The sequence below is a fragment of the Varroa destructor genome, unplaced genomic scaffold (assembly GCF_002443255.2).
Source record: "Varroa destructor unplaced genomic scaffold, Vdes_3.0 BEIS01000007.1, whole genome shotgun sequence".
Classification (NCBI taxonomy): Eukaryota; Metazoa; Arthropoda; class Arachnida; order Mesostigmata; family Varroidae; genus Varroa; species Varroa destructor.
Window position 1 is genome coordinate 17671791 of NW_019211460.1, and position 20766 is coordinate 17692556.

General features: G+C 44.4%; 1 protein-coding gene and 2 long non-coding RNA genes across 6 annotated transcripts in view; 2 read left to right on the forward strand and 1 right to left on the reverse strand.

Moving 5' to 3' along the window:
* The window catches only part of LOC111254532 (uncharacterized), a 48702-nt gene that overhangs the window by 18940 nt on the left and 8996 nt on the right, over positions 1–20766 (reverse strand). The gene's annotated exons all lie outside the window — the stretch shown is intronic.
* The window catches only part of LOC147754400 (uncharacterized), a 37990-nt gene that overhangs the window by 14890 nt on the left and 2334 nt on the right, over positions 1–20766 (forward strand). The window contains exons 1-2 of one of the 3 annotated variants that reach the window (XR_015316843.1): positions 11838–12157; positions 13197–13234. The exons of 1 other annotated variant lie outside the window; for it this stretch is intronic. This is a non-coding gene — a long non-coding RNA (uncharacterized LOC147754400). Of the gene's footprint in view, positions 1–11837; positions 12158–13196; positions 13235–15720; positions 16775–20766 lie in introns of those variants that run through there. One more of the 3 variants, XR_015316842.1, reaches the window with a different exon arrangement.
* On the forward strand, positions 752–7730 carry LOC147754401 (uncharacterized). The gene is made up of 3 exons (XR_015316845.1): positions 752–2679; positions 6620–6825; positions 7440–7730. It is a non-coding gene; the product is annotated as an uncharacterized LOC147754401 (long non-coding RNA).

The window sequence follows — 20766 nt, forward strand, 5'->3', positions numbered from 1 at the left end:
ATGGCTGTTGGGGAGGCTTCGATGTCGATCGATCCCCTGTTACTTTTTCTGGGCTAGCTACTACTAGCTTTTGCCAACACGGCTATTTTCTTGGCCTTTTTTCTATCTGTGGTCTTCGTGTTAATGGCACAAGACAGAGGTACAGTGTCCATGGCTGCCGCCGCTGCACAACAAATCGTCTTATGGCCCTGCCGTTGAATGACGGCCATTGGCCTTCGGCTATTGGGTGCAGGTCGTGTACTTCTATTCGACGTCTTTATTGGGAACACTCGATTGGGGTATCCGGCAGACATCAGCAGTTACAGTGTGGACCACCGCTACTACTTATAAGCATGCTGCAATTCTTCCACCGCGTGATACGCAACTATGTCCCTTCCCACCATGTAGCCTTTCTCAGGTTCGTTTTTGTCTTCTTTTATTTTCACGACAGTTGCTTTTGCCGCGCTTATTACTGACGTCGCCAACATAAACGCAAACCACAGTAATATTCAATAACACTGGAAAATGCAGAAGCACGTTCGCGCTAACCAGGGCCCAAGTAACTACAACATTATTATTGATTTCGTACGGCTCCACTGCATCATTCCAACAACGCACGATTCGGTATAGTGCCGCGTGCGCTTGTGCGTCATGACGACGATCTGTCTTTGAGACTTGTTTGTCTATACCTAGCACCTTATTTATGCCGACTCTGTTTCGTCGTTCTATCAAGTGCCCATTTCTCGTTCGCCCTCTCCCTCCCGTCGTTTTCTCTTTCACTCTCCTCCGTTTCGTCTGCACTTACCTGTAACAGGCTTGTATTGATGCGCTGGTTGATTTCGATGTTATAGTACCGTTTTCGTTTTGCACGTGTGTCTCATTCATTCCCATTGTATGAACTTATCTAGATATTCACGTCGTTCTCCAATGCTACACAAATGCCCAGTTTGCTCTAGCGATCCTCCAACATTTCAGCTCATCCCGTGCTGCCCAGACCAGCAGTCAGCCGGGCTTGTAGTTAGTTTAATATGCCCGCCGCTGTATATGGCTTTCTTTAGCTTCCAGCGATTTATCGGAAGAAGCGATCAGGCTATAATGTTTATACGTGTGTGTGTGTGCGCGCGCGCGCGAGCTCGCTTGTTGTATATCTAATTTATAGTATTTATTTCAATTAGGCAATTAAGCGGGATTTATGTGGTCGTTAACGGCGTCGATGCCGGAGCACTCTCGAAATGACAGCGGCAACTGCGGGAACGAACAACCATGGCAGTGATCTTTTTTGTCTCTTTTAGCTGATGCTATTGTCGTCGTAGCTGTCGCTGGCGTTACCCCCTTAATTTCGCTATTGCTCTGGAGTCGCTGGCGCAATCAGCGGCCGTTCTCAGACAGTGGCTTCTTATTGTAAAAACATCGTGCTAAGTACCGGACAGTATACAATGGCGTATGTATGCACTTGTGTGAGCGCAAACAGAAAACTCGATATCCGTTGCTGTTCGATACTCGTCGTTGATGGCCGTGGCCCGTTGAGCGCCAGTATGAACGTACGACGGGTGCTATGAGACCGGCCAGGTATTACGACGATAAAGAGCAGTCAACAGTAGAAGTTAGCGGTTACTCGCACTATAGACGGCGGCAAAGGTACCATAGATCCTCACGAAGCAATGAAAGCCGAAGAACAGCGGCGAATATTGAGAATGGTAAATCTTCTGCTGATGAGATCTCTGTTGCTCTATGTCCTCCGCCATCTCTTAACATTGTCAACATGCATTCCGTTATCGTCTACCCAGTAATTTCTGATCCTCTCGCGGCCAAGATGCAAGATATGCTTGATTTTGCTGCGGTTTGGAAAACTCTTGGTCCCATAGCCTGTGTACTGTGGGTGGTTTTTCTTGCAGAAATCAGCAGAGAAGCCCAATAAAAGCGAAGAACTAAATTCGACACAAAAAAAAAATGAAAATTGTAGCTGAATAAGAACAAAAGTTTTCTATTTGCAGAGTATTCATGGGAACTGAAAGTCAACAGCAAATAACCATTGAAAACGGATTACGAAACGACGTCCGCTGAAACGTTTACATACTAACAGCCATCGAAATGTTTTACATGTTACCGTATCGACTGCCACTTTATGTCGCTTTTGTTTAAGGCATATGGACACAGACGAGTCGAAGCTCCATTTACGAAGAGAACCACTCGTCTCACTAGAGACTGTCTCTAAATTAAAGCATTTTTTCTTCAGTTTCTAGAGAGATACCTACACATTTACAAACAATTTTTATACCCTATCAAGATACTGAATCAGATAGGAAGAATGCCTCAAAGCCGAAATTACGATGGGGCCCAGAAGAGATTTCTCTCTGGACTACACCAAGTATATATGTAATGTATCCATTATCCATTAAGAGTGTTTCATCTAAACAGTATGTCATTAGGTATAATCATTTAGTTTAAAAATATAAGCGACCTGCGAAATATAGGGTCAGGGATCATTTTTATGGAGACGAGAAAACTGGTCTTTTAGGGGCTTGATCGGATCTGTTCACCCTACATAAACGTCACGAGCTCGTTAAGAGTCATTACGTTGGGCTGATTTAGTTGACACCGACGTTTACATGCAATGGCCTACAGTACCGGGGAAAAGTGTCCGGTGTCGTCCCGCATTGTTGGCCGTCAGACATCCAGTTATCGAGTGAAAAAAAATCAGTAAGTACCGAATTTAACGTCACCCTACTTGAGACTCTTTTTTCAAAAACATACTTAGAGGGCGTGTTTACTTATCCGCTAATCTAGCGCATAGATACGGTAACACCTCACAGTCAACGCTATGTTCGGCATAACGATACCTCATAAAAGCCTTTGCAAGATGCTACTAAGCCCAAATTAAGTTAAAGACGTTTAAACAACGAGAACTAAACGAGGAACTAATAACCAGCCGATCAGCCAGTGACGAGCACGAGCACGAGCTGGTAAAGTCAAGCTGGACGGCAACACGTGACACTCCGCTAGAACAGCTGCTACTAGGAAGCGAACAACTTGCGTGCTTAACTTGTCGTTTTAACATGATATTTCAACTTCGATGAAACGTGTTATCCCCTGTTTGGGTTCCACATGCAACAAATCACTGCTACTACCTAGCTAGACATCAACTGGCAAGTACCCATAATTATTAAATGGTCTTGCCGTCCCTTACAAACAACCCATCCCCTAGCAGAAAACGCAAGAACGAATTAATGTTATTTATCCGCTATTGGCCGAGGCGATCCCGTTTGCATTTTTTGCTTAAGAAGACAGTAACATTTTGTACCGACAGACATACCGTTAACTGACCATCTCTATATCCATCGTTGTTCTCGCTGTCGAATCCGCGACAACACGCCATGACGCGCAGATCAGTTTGCGGATACGCTGACATAGTGGCGATATCTGCGGCAGCAGGCGTCAACGTTACGGCGTCGGAGTCACAACTCTGCAAGTACCCCTTAGCAGAGCCGATACCGCATCTGTCGCTACCAACGTCGGCTAGCTTTTTTCACTTGTTTCGGTAGCAGTTTCGCGTAGAGCAGACCCATCTCTTTGTTCGACGAGCTGTTGTTTCCTCGACAGCGGCGACATCTTCAATGTTGGCATGCCAGCCGTGTACTCCTGCCGATATTGCTGTAGGAGTAGTCTGTTACGTTGCAGATCTCTGCGGGGGGGGGGGGGACGACGACGACGACGACGACGACGACCGTGCGATTTCTGCTTTGCGGCAGAAAAGAGCCTTTGACAAAAGTGCCTTCTATCCACCTACTGTATAGCCCTCAGACTGGCCTGATTCCTTTTCAATTTGCAGTCGCCGTGTCTAGCGCTGCGGTAGGGGCGCGCTATTAAACTGTTACCGGCTGCCTGTCAAAATGCGTGTATCGCACAATTAATAAAAGGTGAAAGGAGAACAGACGGACAGAAAACGAATGGTGAATCCTGTTTGTGGTACGCGACGCCCGACATCCATAACTCTCTAGCTTAAACAGAATCTCGAATCGGCGTTTTGAAGTTTTAACTTTGTGTTTATGTGTGCATCTGCGCTATCTGAAATCGCTACCCGGAGGTAGACGGTCCCGAAAACTTCTGCGACCAATATTCAGTAGTGAAAAAGGCCAATTATTGCGCTCAACAGAATGTTACCTCTAAAATATTGCATGGTGTCTATTAAAGTGTACGGTCAGCGTGCGTCCATACAGTTTAGACGCGTTTCAGACAATAACTGTGTAAGAACATCAATGTAATTAATATGTTCCTCTCGCTCGGTACGATGCCGAGCTATTCAATATCTAATGAGGTATTCAGAAACAAATGAATCTCCGATGCGCAAGAAGGATTTGATAGGCAAATCGCTACTTTTGGCGCCATTGTGAATTATCTGTCGTAATTACTGTATTATTTATCCATCAATCGCTCATCTCGGTTAGACACCGTAGACGATTAAAGATCACCTGTAAGCCGGTTTGTATCAAGTAAATTTAGAGGTGTAAAGAGATGTATACAGGCACTCGTAAATTATCAAATGCTAGTTTTTTTTTTTGTCAATACTTAGCAAAAGTTTAACGATTTGTCTAATGAAGATATAGAATAAGGCGCAAAACAATAGCGTAAAGCCAATCACCTCCCAACAATGCAAGCAAACAATATTTATTACGACGCACGTTCATCACTTTATTCCTAAGCTTTTGATACCTCCCCGCTAATTTGGCCGGTTTCATCGCAGCTCCGCGATCACGTTCCACCAAGAACAAAAAAATAAAATTTTTTAGAAAATTTGGGGAATAGAATTTGGGGAGAGAAAGACCTTTACGAAATGACTTATCTGGTGACTCATTCGAATCTCCTGATAGCGTTTTCAAATCCGAATCACCATGCGCTCAGGGGATTTCGGGTCTCTACCTGCCCGATCCTACTTAACCCGCAATCCTGAGTGGACCAAACGTCTTTCGCACTAGTTGAGTACGCCGCCACCTCGGGCTGGCGCTGGCATCGCGTCATATTCATACGTAGATGCCCGCTGATGCCCATGACCACAAGTCATCCGCAAAGAAAAATATGACAAACGTACGCCACATAAAAAACGACCCAGCCATCGGTAGCGGTACAACAATTGCCACACGACGAGAACATGAACGAACTATTCAATCCTCGATGAGATATAGCGTAGCATATTTTTTACGCGAGTTTACAACGCTACATAGTACTACTCGAGCGGTTGACGTTCCCAATGTGCCGTACATCTTCAAGCTGCAACTTCGTTGTGCGAACGCATATGATATGTGGTCCTGTGCCGTTTGCCGGAGCATTTCTCAAAAAAAGAACGAAAATGGTTTGCTAGCTCACGCACGCGACCGCCATTCGAACGACTTTGAAGCGGCCGCAGACGTTCAAAACCAACGTAGATATCGGCTCCAACATTGCCAATCGAGTGAATTCGCTATGAATTATATGAAACAACCTGTGTGTGCACGATGCCTCGGACTTCACCTCCCCCGTTCCGCCGCTTCACTTCATAAGCGTCAGATGCTCACTAACGATGATTCAGCTGTGGCCGCACCACATATCTTACATGACAGCGATAAAAGTAACAGGTCAACTTGTATTATAGCGTTGAGATCAGGTCCAGAAGCAACGGAATTAAGCCACAAGTTCTATGACGCATGGATAACAAGTGGTAGGCTTACTTTCCGTAAGTCTGAGACCTTTTTACATGACAAGCTCATCGATTTGAGACCGATTTCTAGCTAACGTTCGTATAATTTGTTTAACTTCAAAAATGCCATTGGCGTCTAGAACCACGGAGAGTGATCTTGGTAGTGGTCTTAAGCAGCCGTAACTATTTTCAAGAAGAAAAGAAACCGAAAGAACCGAAAAAATATTGTATATCATTACTGCAACATGATTCCAAACTCTGGGAATTATCTAACCAGTCAGCTATTTATTTTATATAAACCCCACTTTACTTACTTGAAGTACTTGATCGTCTATTCCCGAGGATATATACCATATTTCGAGCGTCGACGATTAACCGTTTCTGATTCACCGTATTACGGAACCCTGGTGCCCCCCATTTTCTACAAAATACCCATGCTGCACCGAGTTTATTTTTAGCATATACGTCTGCTTGGCGCTACGATATCCCCAAATAGAGCTGGAAATGTATGTAATTTTAATATGTCATAACCTTAGATGGTTCAAACGTATGTTTTACACTTTGTCCTTGTGAGAGACCACGTACATGTTAAGATATTCACGACACTCCTGTATCACGTAAAGGCTGTTCCTTTATTATATTACCTTTATTTGTATTGGATCACCCTGAAGGTCACATGGCGGTGCTTTATTACCATGGTGTTTAGCTTATAGATTCATCTTCATTTTTTGCTGACACATCTGTCCATGATAAGGTGGAGAACAAGATTTAGTAGACAAAATAACCGACATTGTTCAGGTCCTTTTATTGTGTTTTTGTTACGATGTACGTATCTATTGAACACAAATGCTGGCGACTGAAAACAGACAGTTCTGTCTACCCTGGATTCTATCAGCCGCCTTCCCTTCTTTGTTTAAGTGTCAGATTTTGTAACATTTTTACAACATTTAACTGTCCCACTCCTTTCAGAGGATACTTCCCGAGAGCTACTTTCAGAGCTATAACTTTTTGATACTGTCGATTTGTGGCAACTCTTCTGTCGAAGGGTAGATCCAGCCTGCCAGCTCTACGCGATGCTCTTGTAGAAGACGGCAGTCAAACGACACATGCGTTTGAAGAAGACATTTTAGCAGTTGGATACGCTGAGCTGAGAGATTTATGGCATCGCTTTGGAGGTCTGTAAGCTGCAAATTCAACACTAAACCCATAACGAAAATGAAGTCGTATTTAAGACGCTACAAAAGAAGGGGAAATAGGGTCGATTATAAGTCAAAGGGAGATGATTGATAGCGCCGATAAGTGCAACGTCTTCCAGTTCACAGCACCGGTCATACAAAGTTGAATCTTACAGCCGAAAGGCGACTTTTTTTTTTTATAGAGCAACAGAGTAAATAGACACACATCAACAGGGTAACATTAGAACATCTGTATATCTCGAAAACCGAGGCTACTATTTCGTAGCTTCAGGAGCTTTTCATTTTGCTACAGAAAACACTCGCCTGATCCAGTTCGCGATAACCTAATTGCTTGCTTGTTACCACGTCTTCTACATGGACAGCTGGCCTATTCAACCTAGCGACCTTATCGTTGTTGTTTAGGCTTTCCATGGAAATATCACTGATATTCTACGGAAAAAATGTCGAATCTTTGCGATATGGAAGCCACCCAAAATCGTAGCTGATTGTCACAATAGAAGAACGTATATCGCCGCCTGTATCGACTTCGACTAATCCGATCTGACGCTCAAACCACAGTTTGATTTTAGTGCCGCTATATAATCTCCTTGCAGGCCCTAATCTCGGCTACGACTATGAACACGTACTGTTTTCAACAGTCAACAGCCTATGACTGTTGTGGAATCTGGACAGTTACCGTTTAATCGCATCAACTATTCTCGACAATCGAAAGCCACGGTGATAATTGGCCCACCATTTCTTTAGTACGCCATCTTCGTTTCTGTGGATATTCATGGGATTCAGGAGACCGGAACGTATTACGGCGCCATGTTTTTATCAGCCAACTACATGATATGACTAGATATAGAAGATCATCTAATAATAATAATTTCCAGTTACAAACATCTAGAGTGCCTTACTGAGTGATTATTTCAGATCGCTTTCTTATTCTTATCGACCTAAATGCCATCAAGTCTAATGGATAGCTACTGCAAGCAGGCAGATGAGATATTTCACTTTTCAATGCTAGCAGCTCCGCCTAATGAAGAGGTAAACAACGTCCAGCCGCTTTCGGCCGCAACACGACCCGAGTCCTTCATTGAGCCTTACTTCCATACAGTAACAATGGCTACTACTATAATAGTACTGCTGCATAGTCGACCATAGCTATTATTTCATCCAGGCTATTTGCTACAATGCCGATTGTCCCATACGTGACAGGAGAGGGGCAGGGGCAGGGGGGGGGGGGGGGTACGAGGCCCAATTGAAGAGCTGTGCCTGCTCAGGTCAGTGTGCTTCCCGCTAATAAATATCCCACAAATCATTCTACGAATTAATCTCATTGGTCACACTATATATAAATCAGTTTTATCTAGCTATATCCATCCGTCTGTTGCATCAAACCCAGCCGAATGAATCGCTGCTATGCGAAGTGATCCCGCCATCGATACAAAGACAAAGAGTGGAGGACAGTCTTCTTTCTCCATTCGTGTCATCATTAGCATCCGCATTTCTTCCTATGCGATCTCGCTCTGTCTTTCGTCTCTTTGCTGCAATTCCTTAGCCGTGTGTTAAATGTCAGCGTGAGGATATCTCGACACTGCTTTTCGTCGCGCTTTCTTCGTTGATTGGTATTGGCCGTTTTGCTTTTATCTTTGTTTTTTTTTTTGTTCCCTGCTGCTGCTGCTGCTGCTTCCGCTGTTAGCTGAATAACGGCGGCTACACACACACACACGCCACCACTCCGCCATGTTCGTTTCAACTGCCCACTCTGAACGGAGAACGGAATCGAATCTTCGCCGATAGCTGATTCTTTAGTGCCAGCGATGACTAAAATAATGCCGGATCATTACTCTGCTTTTTGCCTTCTGTTCATTCCGTGAACCCTGTCACCTGTTAGCGGGCGCTTGCTGAGTCCGTTTGTCTGCCGGTGACGCCGCATTCCGGCAATATGTTAGATGCATTTAGATGACGATGCCGCATCAGCGGCTGCTGATATCTGTTATTGTTGTCGTGAATGTCACTCTCAGTCGATGCTGAACGTTTCCACAGGGTTTTATATTAATATGGCCAACTTCTAATCTCCATTCGGAGATTCCCCCGCCATGCTTGCTGTTTGGTCGCTTAGCTTTTGCTAAATGCATTGAGGCGTCATTTATTTGCTAACATTTTTTTAACCGTCTCGTTATCAAGCGGCAATACAACCACTACAATGTCTGGCCGTGTGAAGGAGCGAGTGCGCGCGCGCGCCCGCCGGCGCGCGCGCGCGCGCAAATACCTCTCACCCCGGAGCCTCATCGCGTCTCGTCTCGCCGCAAAACAATCTTCGAGAAAAAGGTAACTTCGACCTTCGTTGACACCAATGTTGTTCCTGACGGGTCGGTTAGCTGTTCGCGGATGTCGGCGGCAAGAAAGTACAAAAAAAGCCGCCAAACGACAAACGGATGAACGCGGAAATCACGAATGCTGCGTCGAAGTTCCGCGAATGTAAGAGATCTCGCGCGAGATTCTGTGTCCAGCCGAATTCGGGTTTGCTGGGCTAAGGCAAGCCGAGATGGCCCGAAAATAGGCGCAATACAGAGCCTTGATGCCCACACGGTCCTAGACTATGTGGGTCAACCAAAGCAATGACATTATGTCGATGGGCTTACTTGTTTCCCCTTTCCCATTATAGGGTCGCCGCTTGGATTACTGAAAAATCGATACTTTTAACGAATGCGAATGTCCTAAAGAGGATCGATATTGATACAGCTTAAAGGAAGTAGCTCAAATTTAAGATATTTTTGACTTGTCAATGCGAGCTAGTAACCGTTCGAGGGGCTGCTATCTTCGATTTGGACTTTATGTTGCTTCTCCGAAAAAGAAATTCCACACGTAGGAACCCGTAAGGACCGGCGCGCTGAGATTGGCTGACATCTAGCAGACAAAAACTGGCTGTATATAAAAAGCATTCATCTGCATTCCTTTATATTTGTTGTTTTCTGAACAGTCAGTGGAAGCCCTCCACCGATAATAGCGACAATGAAATAATGACCACGATTATCAAGCTCTCTACACACTCGTTACCACTGATCTGATTAAATAGCACACGGCTTTCTTGGGGTATCAGCTATATATTTAGGACTGGCATTTTTCACCACAATGCAATTGATTATTTACAGCAGAAAACATCTACAAAGAATCACTATCTCATGGGGGGGGCTTTGACGGATGTTGAACATTTTGGAGATTAAGCTGGGTCAACTTTCTTAGTCCTATTTTTTTTCGCGAGTCTCGTTGAATAGGTTTGCCAGTTCGAGAATATGGCCTCATGTGGAAGCCGAGCTATAGGTTAGGGATTCTTAAACGATCCCAACACTAATCAAACGGCTACTTGCTGCGACCATTGACGGCTACTTGCTGGAGAAGTTAGCCTCGGCCCATTGTATCCATCTGCACCATTTTATGACTGCATCCGCTTGATCTGGAAAAGTAATTCATCCATTATCGTCAACAATCAGGTTTCAGATGTTAACTTACTTTTCGAAAATTGTCATGTTCATTTGTTCCAGTTGCATTCATGAGTGTAAGTTGCTACACAAGCGCCATCTGTAGGAGCTTTATTTGGACTGAGTATGTACGAATTACTGTGCATTTATTGGACAAGGGACATGCTCAATTGTTACTATTATTACTATGAAATAATATTGGACCAACCAAGCCCTGTTATAGCCATCAACAGAATCGCGCTTACTTGTAAAATTATTTCTTGACCGTTAGCGGCAGCAGAAGAAATAGAATTATGTTCTATCGCCTCGCTCAATGTCCAGCCTCCCTGTCCGGTGACGTCCCACCTCCAGTCATTGGAAGCCGTTCAATCATTCGGTACGCCAGCGTGGAAACAAAAACAGCTCAATATTCGATAATACAGTTGCCTGACACAGAGGAAGTTTAGCTACACGTCTGCAGCGTTCCCGGCTCATTCCGTATACCGCGACACAAAGCGTTATTCAATGTAACAGACTGTCGGCATTCTGTAAGCTATTCACCTGAAGGGGCATAGGCACCGAGCGACGCCACTCAATTACAAAGCGTGAATGAGCCTGCTGACTCGACAACTTCGGGGCGACGCTGGCGCAGATAGTGAGATCGAACGTGGATGTCCTGGCCAAACACGAGTAATAAAGTGCTCACAAACGCCGTTCATTGTGGCGGTAATTGAGAAGCGGTCGGAAACGCAGGCCTTGTATCTTGTTAGCCTCTGTTCATCAGGACTGCTTGACCGGCCACGTTGTGGGTTTAATTTTGGTTTACGGTTTGTCTTCAGCAGACAATTAGCTTGCACATACACATGTAGGCAAGAAGAAAAATCCTTTTGGGAGATCCCGACATATTGATTTTCGTGGCCGAATTTGGCCTGCGGTCTCTTTTTAGTCAGCCGCTTACTGCTTTCGCCGGTCGTACTTATGCTCCTGATCGTACGTAAGTGCTCTTAAAAGACCGACCTTACAGTTATACTCGCATACAATTAAAAATATTGTGGGCCTCTTACCAAGCTGCTTTCATTGGCTTCTTCTGTGGCTTCAGTGATTATAACATGTGGAACCGAGGCGCCGTAACCATTTAATTTACGCACAGATGTCCACTAAACGCCTCGGTGTTTTTGCCGTCCGTCGGCTCCTTGTTTTCTGTCCAACGAGAGCTTCAGTTTATTATTGACTAAACGATTCGAAAAAAAAAAAGGTAATATAAGTATTTGTCGAAGGAAGTGGATTAACAGAAACCGAAACGGTGGCACGCACGCAAGACGCAGGCAACAGGGAAAAAGCTAGTCAAACGCATGGTTGTCTCATGGTTCCTTTCTCCCTCGAACGAATATTCAAATATTACAAACAGCAAAAACAACAATCGTGAATAGAATTCGGACATTTTTTGCTTCTGTTAAAGCTCGCCGACGCCTTCCATGCGTCCATTGAGTCGCCAGCGAAAATGTCGCTGATGCAATATGCAAACATTTATATGAGGCTGGCCGTCATATAGCTACTACGAGTGTCAGCGGCGACCACAACGCTCGCAGCAGGAGCCTGACAAACTAACCGCGCAGGCCCTACCGTCCGCGCGCCTTTGCGGGTCCTTATTCGGTGTAAGTCTACGACGGCGAGACATAGGAGAGGCTAGAAAGAATCGAAATGTGAGCAATCAGTGAAATAGACATTCCAGACACAGCAGGTGTGATTATCGGTCTACGGACGAATATCTGACAACGCTCAGATCTGCTGATACACCTTCGGTTGTGTAGCGTCTAGCCGGGTACGAGATACCGTTCGGTGTTGCAGCTGGCGTGTGTCAGAATGTATGTCGTTGCTACCTTTTGTTTGGTTCTACAGATCAGCCCGTCTCTTTCTGACTTTCCTATTGGTTTTTTTTTTTTTTCGAATGTATTGGAGACGCTTTATCTACAATGTTCGTGTCTAATTTTATATATTGAAATAGATCAAGTGTTTCAATATGACTAAAGACAGTTATAGCTATGTAATTGTGGGGTGGATAATTGTGAAAGGTTCATTCCTGCGAATCAATTATGTGTATGCATGCGCACAGGTACGTCATACAGTGCGTGCATATATTTGCTTGTTATGCACATTAGTATCTTGAGATATTAACGTACATAACACGTATCGAGGAGTAATGTTTATACACACATTATAGATGTTAGAGTGGACCACAACAATTCATTTTGGTCGTCGCTTTTGTCGTCCATAAATTCGACCGGGGTTTGCGACTACATTGAACCTTGCATGCTTCTGCATATCCGTGTGGTCGAGACTTAATAATGCTATTGCTATCAACATGAGAGCATTTTATCCAACAGCACGACAATGTCTTGCATTTTGTGCTTCTTAGAAAAAAAAAAAAAAAAAAAAGTTATCCGTGCTTTTTGGCCGAGTGTCGTCATTGCTGGCTAAGTTGTGTCATCCTATGAAAATACGTTGTACGTTGACTCCCCTTACTTGCGCTATTGATATTGAAAGGGGGGTACTATAGTCGCAGTCCAGCACATGCTCTATTCAGTCGGCCAGTTTGGTTCTGTCTGAAGGTAGCTTTCTCTGAACAAGCTCACTCGACCACGTGTACACGGCGTTGCTTTCGTGACCCCACTTATTCTATATATACACACCTGTATATATGCTACAAGTTCGTGCTAACTATTAGACCTTCTCTTTTCTACCCAGGCGTTACTTAGCGGCGTCTTTGTTGTTTATCAATAAACGATAATAATAATGTATACGCACTGTGGCCACCGTCGCTGAACTGTGGCTCTCGAGAATATCCGACTAACTTTGTGCCTATATTACACTGTTGGCCGTATTTCGCTTTGCTTGTACTTTCAGGCCGTGCTTGTTGCAGTTCTCAGGCCGCTACTGCCAAAGTAAGCCTTAAAAATGATTTATGTATCCTTTATAACGTTTCGGTTGATGCTCGTTTCTTTTTCCCGTCAAATATTACTTGAATTTATATTGCTAATAGATCATTGATAACTGTTCAGGTTATTACAATGGAATATTTAAACATAACTAATAGGTGCAAGAGATAGAAGATAAACGAATTAAACTGATCGGATGGCAGAATATTTCAGATGGTCAGATCCGTACGTTATCTCTGAACTAACGGTTCACTGCCATTGCAACTATATCATGATTAGATACCAGTGGCCATCGAAATCTTATTCAACGACATTATAAATGTTTATAAGATGCACCCTATACGTGTGTATGCGTCAGCCATATTTATGACTATCGTTATTATGTAGACACTTCACGAACATGTATGTAGTCGATATTCTGAAATGATGGAGGGACGATTATTATTAAGGCAGATACGTCTTCGGTCGTTGCTCTTCGCTCCATTATTGCCGAAATAACGTCGCCGAGAACGGAAAAAAAACGAACGACATAAGACTGCGGCAAATTTCAACAATTGTAATATAAAACGATTCTATAGACAAGTATGCTAGGTTGCACGCCGTCTCTAATCCGAATCGTTCGGATTCATAGTTACAGCATATTAATCGCGCAATGAGCCGAGGGAATCCCTTGGAAGATGTCCTATAGGTGGAGAAGAGGGACCGAGCGAAGAGGACGCAGCGAGCGGCGGACCGTCCAACGTCGACTTAACTGGCAAAGTTCACTCAACAAATGTTGATAAATGAGGCCCGAGAGACCAAATGAAAATTAATGGCCGCTGTACCTGGTCCGACCGAAGGCGGATATTGGACCTATCGTTCCTGACTGTCTATGTAAACAGCAATAGAAAGCTGCAGAAGGAGACAAATGGACGAGTTTCGCTCAAGTGTGAATGCTGAGATGCATCGGACGATTCGTAAATTAATAGAAATAGCAAAAACGCTTCTTTCCAAGGCGTTAAGCGAAAAACAATTAACAAGATATGAGTAATCGTCCATTAGAAAATTGCGAGAGGAAATGAACCGGCGCTTGTAGGAAACCGGTCATATCGAGAGGGCGCCAGCAGCGCAGGAAGTGATAAGCTCTAAATTAGAAAAATAATCTGACGCTCGTTGGTTCGACAGACATTGAATACGTTATGGCAATAATGGGTAAAGGGTTGGACATTGAAGTACTGACTAAGGACGCTCGAACGGTAGCCTACGGTTGTGGTGCGCTCGTTTCTGCGTTTCGCCACTGTCATTTTCCCTTCTGCATGCTTACGACACTAACTAAGCGTGGGCCAGTAGAACGAAATCTAGTCAATTTATCAGAACACTTTGACGCGAAACGAGACCTTTAAGTGACCTAGGTCTGCTCACACCTGCCAAGTGTCATGCTTCTTATCGCTCAAAACGAACGGAAGCATACGTTAGATCAACATACGAAATAGTAGAATCGCAAATTCAGATTAACGGGAGATTAATTATTGTTATTTTGGATCATAAGCGTTCTGTGTGCTGGAAGTATTTTTCCAAAAAAACGTACGTACACAATTCAACGCGCAGTTCGCAGTATGATTAACCCACTTAGTTGACAAATCGAGGACCCAATGGCAACTGGAGACCATGACCTCAATAAATAAGATATTCTAGCGTTCTAGATCTGGAAGTATTACATATGCATCTAAATCGTATGCGGTCATATCGATAAGGATCGATTTGAACCGTACCATTGTTATCGTTAGATAATCAAATTTTATTTCAATTGATATATTGCTTTCGTTTGCTTTGTCAGCGTCGTTGAAACACATCGCATTCGCCTTTGTCTGTAAGTACCTGCGTGTACACTACGCTGATTTTCGAAAAGAACTCCTAGTAAAAAAGAAGAAGTGCTCGCTACTAGTCGTGGCCATTGTTCAGGCCATCAGGCTGGCCTTGCTTTTCCTACTCGATATGGTTCGCATCGGCACTATCAATAGAATGGTATCGTCTGTCGTTGCATGCATTTAGCTATGTATGAGTAGGCGATCTTTAAACTTTTTACTCGCTCGAGACATTTTTCCCTCATCCCCATACACAGGTACGTCGATATTCATTATAGTCATGAATCGATGCGCGTACAGGCCATCGTCGTTACCCTAACAAATACTACCAGCGTCATAAGCATCAAACGCACTAACAGACACAAGCAAAAAACACGCTCGTGTCGCTGACGGCCTACTAGACAAGGTACTCCGTGGGAACGCAATTATTACCGTCAATCCCGCCGCGATTGTCTAACACGTATGAATTTTTGCGCGTATATATGTTCCAGACTCGTCGTCCATCGCTTCTGTTGTTTTTTATTCACTTTTCGGTCTGCCTTATCGATTTCGGCCGGATGAGAATCTACTGATCGGTGCTAGCTAGCTAGCTAGCTAGCTAGCTAGCTAGCTAGCTAACGTTGATCGACGACGCACGTTGGTATGATACACAATAGTGGCGCTGTGTATGCGAACTTCTGTTCCTGCGTTCGATAGTGGCTTTGTCATTTTCGTAATCACAGTCCAACTGATCCATAATAACCAGTCATTATCAGTGACGACGACAGCAACCATGGCAGCAGTCAATGGTTAATATCTAGCTAACGGACGAAAAAAAAAGGCGTGCAAATCCGTCGATAGACTACAACATACGTAGACACAGGTACACAGTCCAAGAGGCACCGTCATGCGTACTACTAACAGATTGGTGTCTAATATCGCTCCGCGTGCAATCAAAGAATGTTCACGTTAACGACCGACGCAACGGCTGACGCAGCAGCGGCAGACACGATTACGTCTATACAGCAGGCAGTAATGCTGCGGAAACATCAGCGTCTCATAAAATTTCGCCCTTCACCGTCTCGACATCAAGCAACGCTTGCTTAACGAATCGTCGTCCACGCTAATCGTCGACTAGTAGTAAGCGGATAGTCAGCTTCAGCTCGTCCACTTCGCCGTTTGGCTCCGTTCGTGCGACGTCTTCGTCGTCGCTGCTGATGATTTCAAACACGTAGAATTCACGTAAAGTACCTTCCTGTCGCCCACTGCCCGAAATCAATTCTAGTTCGGGAGACTAATGACTCTTTAACGGTAACGCCGTCTTCGATGAAGACTCGAGCATGTATATACGACGGCTAGCGCTTGTGTATGACGCGGCCGCCAGCTGGCGCCTGTGAGCCGCCTTGTGGCGCTCGTCGCGGTGAGGAAATCAAGGAGAATCTCCACGATCGTCGTCCGATTACTTCCAATGCTGTTGACGAAGTTAATCAATTGTGGGAAGCGATGCGACCAGCTGATGGAAATAGGACCGATTAGTGCGATGGGGGTATTATATTGCCAAGGCTGTGCCGGCGGTGGCAGCAGCAGCAGCAAGAGAGGGACCGGCGCGCACCGGCCTTACCAGCGGCAGCAGTGCTCAAAGGAACGAAGTCAAATATCCGACCAAGTCATGACAACTAGTAACGCAGGCGCGTCGATAGTGATAAAACGACCAACAAAAAAGGTATAGAATCCGACAGAATCGATGGGAGAAAAGAACGACTAGACAGAAAAATATGGCGACTGTGAAACGATGATGGTTTATTAATAGACATATAGTTAAGGTACAGATGGTTAGCAAAGTAGCCAGAGAAAATCGAACAGAGATGGAAAGCGGTGTGAAACAGGGAAGGAAGAAACATTGTAATGGCTTTTATTTATACTAGGCGGCTTGGCTGTTGGTTAGGTGCGCAGAAGATTCCAGCCGTGAATTGTCAGGTGCCTGTTATCATAGACGCCCCCTTTCGTAACCCTTCAAAAGCACAATGTCCTAATTTTGCTTCGGAAACGTTCTCCTCTAACTGAGAGAAGAGTATTGACGCACTGATTATAGGCAGTTCCTTTCTAGGCAAAATCCACTGCAGGGAAGCGTGCAAATTGTGTCTTTGCTATGTATTATTTAGGCTTAGTCACGGATTACAGAGATGAACTCATCATGAACACATAGAGAAACAGTTCTATAAGGCAGTGCTGAAATGGACTATGGACTGCTTAAACGCTCAGATGGGCCACGGCCTACGAAAGTCAAGGCTAGTCGATAGCTGTCATTTGAATGTACATTTTTCGTATCTAGTCTGCCTTAGTCCGAACTCTTAACCAGCGAAGTTTTCTCTGGAGCTGACAAGCAGCCTTCAGAAGCAGATCCGGCTCAATCGTGAGAAGTCAGCTTTGACAAACGACGAATGTCCATACGGCGATATGTATACACACTTATTTGCATAGGAATCATATCGGCTCTAACAGCTGACCGGTTCCGCCGTCGGCGGTTTGCGACTGACGTCGTTTCGGCTCGTTGCGTGATTGTTACCGTATCGACTATTTTGTAAAGCCGGCAACACTGATGTCAGTTCTGGCGCTAGCGGCGGATCAGCATTTTCATGGTCATCATTAACATCAATAAATCGCAAGATAAGATCAAATGATTTGTATTTATCTACTGAATAACAGAAACAATCGTAACGAAGCGCCTGCGTTCGGCGGCAACCGTCGACTCGGTGTGAAAGCCATGGACTACAATCCAATAAATAGAGCAATCTGCCAGGTACATTTTGAACCAGCCGATATCACCACTCGCCTCAACTTATTTGTTATAACTCCCATGCGCCAATGTGCGGCTACGCCACTATACCGAGCCACGGTGGCCGTACTATTGTATCATGTAATATATTATTAACTTCATTTAATCCCGGATCTCTTCTTGCAGTCTCAGGCCCCTCTACGTCAACAACGAAGAAAAAAGAAAGGTTTGATTTTTTGGAGACGAGGACAAGGGTAACCGCGTGGACTCCGTCCCGCGACAGTCAGCGTATCGTTCACCTCACCATTTAACACAATAGGCGTACTCATCATAACAATGCAAAATAGTTTCGGGTGCATTCGGGGGCACTATAACGTATTCGGGCTGCATTGCACTTGCACGGCTTTGAATAGTCGGACTGTCGAACGCTCAGATTTGTCCTGTTCAGGATTTACAGAAGCTACCCCACATCTCTGCGATCCACTAGCTACTATCAACTATGGACTGCTGATGCCTTCCATTCGTGTTTGCACGAGATTGGACGTACCGTGCCCAACCAAATCCGCCGGTAACGCGTCTACTGCTATTTGATGCTATTTTATACGAACCCGTTGGCCTACCTAACTAGGACAGTTGACTGTCGTGACCTGTAATCGCGATAGGGCATACGAACAGTACCTGGTTTTGCCATTAAACATTTGTTGTAAGATGCAAATTGTTTGAATAGGATAAAAGTGATACTGATTACCGGAGTAGAGAAATGATTCATCCAACTCTATTAGAAGTTGCGTGAGACAAAAAACGCCGTCGTCCATTATATAGTATTATAGATATGGAAACCATTAAAACAATCGACCGTTGGATACAAAAGGACTTTGGCGATCTATGCATAGTTGGCGCCTCAACGCCAATCATTCTATGCGCTTTGTTGATATTTTTGGGTAGATTGTGCTAGGTGTATCGTCTATAAAAGACAGAAAGATGTGACAAGAGCTCATTTATGTGCACCAACATCTGGCATGAGCTCATCGTAACTAATAGAAATTAACCTGTCATATTGTCTGTCCACGCTGAAATTAGGTCATGAGACTTATGAAAAACGTGAATCCTTGCAGATTCGAGCAAATCATGGCTAGAGCTTTGCTAAGAGACCGCCATTATAGCTTACAATCAACAGATTCGAAACAGGTCGTTAGCTATAGGTTATGTTGCAATATCCGTTACACATTTGCCTACTAGTACTAGCTAGCCTAAAGCCTAGCTAGTACCTTGAATGACGCCCAATTGAACCTGATCAAAATTTAGTCAGCAATTTGTCAATTTCAAAATTTCTAGTTCAAAGACGAATCGCACGACAGCCTCCAGATTTATAATGGATAAAAGAAACATAAATACACTGATCTTGACAATGACGGCGAAAGCGGCATGGCTAACATTTGGATCGTTTTTTTGGAAATTTACCGTCAATTTTTCCAAAAATGCTTCTAGGCCTCAGTATCCTTACTTGCCTACTAGCTCACTGCTAGCCACAGACAGCTCGGACAGATTGATTCTTACATCCACGAAGCCTACCCATGTATATTGTAAAAGTGAAGCAAAAAAAAAGTCGTACTCAACATTGCCAGATATGACAATGTTCAGTATTGCTATTGCTTAACACTCAACCACTGTGTTGTCTTACACACTTCCTCTACAAACCTATGGATCTCCCACCTCATTAGGATGTTGATGAACATCGAAGTATTCAAGATGGTGACCAAGTAACCCTGTTCACTGTGAATTTTCCCTCGCTTTTCTGCCTCTCTTGGCCTGTTGTGAATTGTAGTGCTTGCAGTAATAGCACGTACATTAGTTTCTGATGGGCCTACATAGAATAAGCATCATCAGTGAGACATGATGCGTGTCTACTCAATCTAGTCCGCCTATTCGCTGGCCGATGGTACGACTTCAGCGTACTGTTTCGTGGCTCGGTTGTATCGACCGTGGCGAGCTACTCCGATGATATTTATTGGGAAGGAAGAGGGGTCAGCAGGGACTTTTGGGTGCGCGCTAACAATCGAGCCTCGTTATCTTCCTACTCCTGCCTCGTCATCTCTTGTTGATGTAAGTACCCGTCAGCAGTGGCGCCGTGGAACAACACTGAGTAATCTACAAGGAGCACTCTAAGTGACGGGCATAGGTTGAGCTTTATTTCGGACTGTGCACTATAGGTCGATGTTTAAGTCACCATTCGACCTTCGATTATATTATGGCTGTAATAGCGGTGCCATCTCGCCGTATGCGGAGCGCTCATGGTCGATGAGCAGACGATCAATGAGGCTGGAGGCAACAATCTAATTAAGCGGCTCGATTGTGTTCCATGCTTATATGATATAATCGCTCGGGTCATGACAGAGCCTAGAACAGCGGCGGCCACAAGATCGGGCCTGTAGTATGTCATAAAAATGTGTTGCTTGCAATCGAGAGGAAGATTAAGCGTTTCTCTCTAGGCCCGTTGTGTCACTGTATAGACACACCTATGTAGAATTATCTATCCATATGCCGCATTATGAAGCTTCCTATTTAGCTTAATTTTGGAGACTTTAGAAAAGATTTTTATGCTTGCAAGCAAGACAACGCCGCTGATCTTTGCACCACATAATAGTTAGTGTTTATGCGACCGTTCAACACTGCTGGCAACAACAACAACAACAACAACAACAATAACAGTAAAAATAACAATAATAATGATGGTGTGATGGAAGGTGGGCGGTCCCTTTAGGAGTGGTAGGAATTGAATTGCGAATATGTCACCCAATCTTTTCCGAATGAGGAGAAATCACGACGACTTGCCGGATCGCAGACGGTCGCTATCTAACGAGTAAGAGCCAAACGTCCGGACTACCCCAGTCGAAGTCGTTAACGAGTCGACTGGACTCTCCGGTAGTCGCAAACGACTT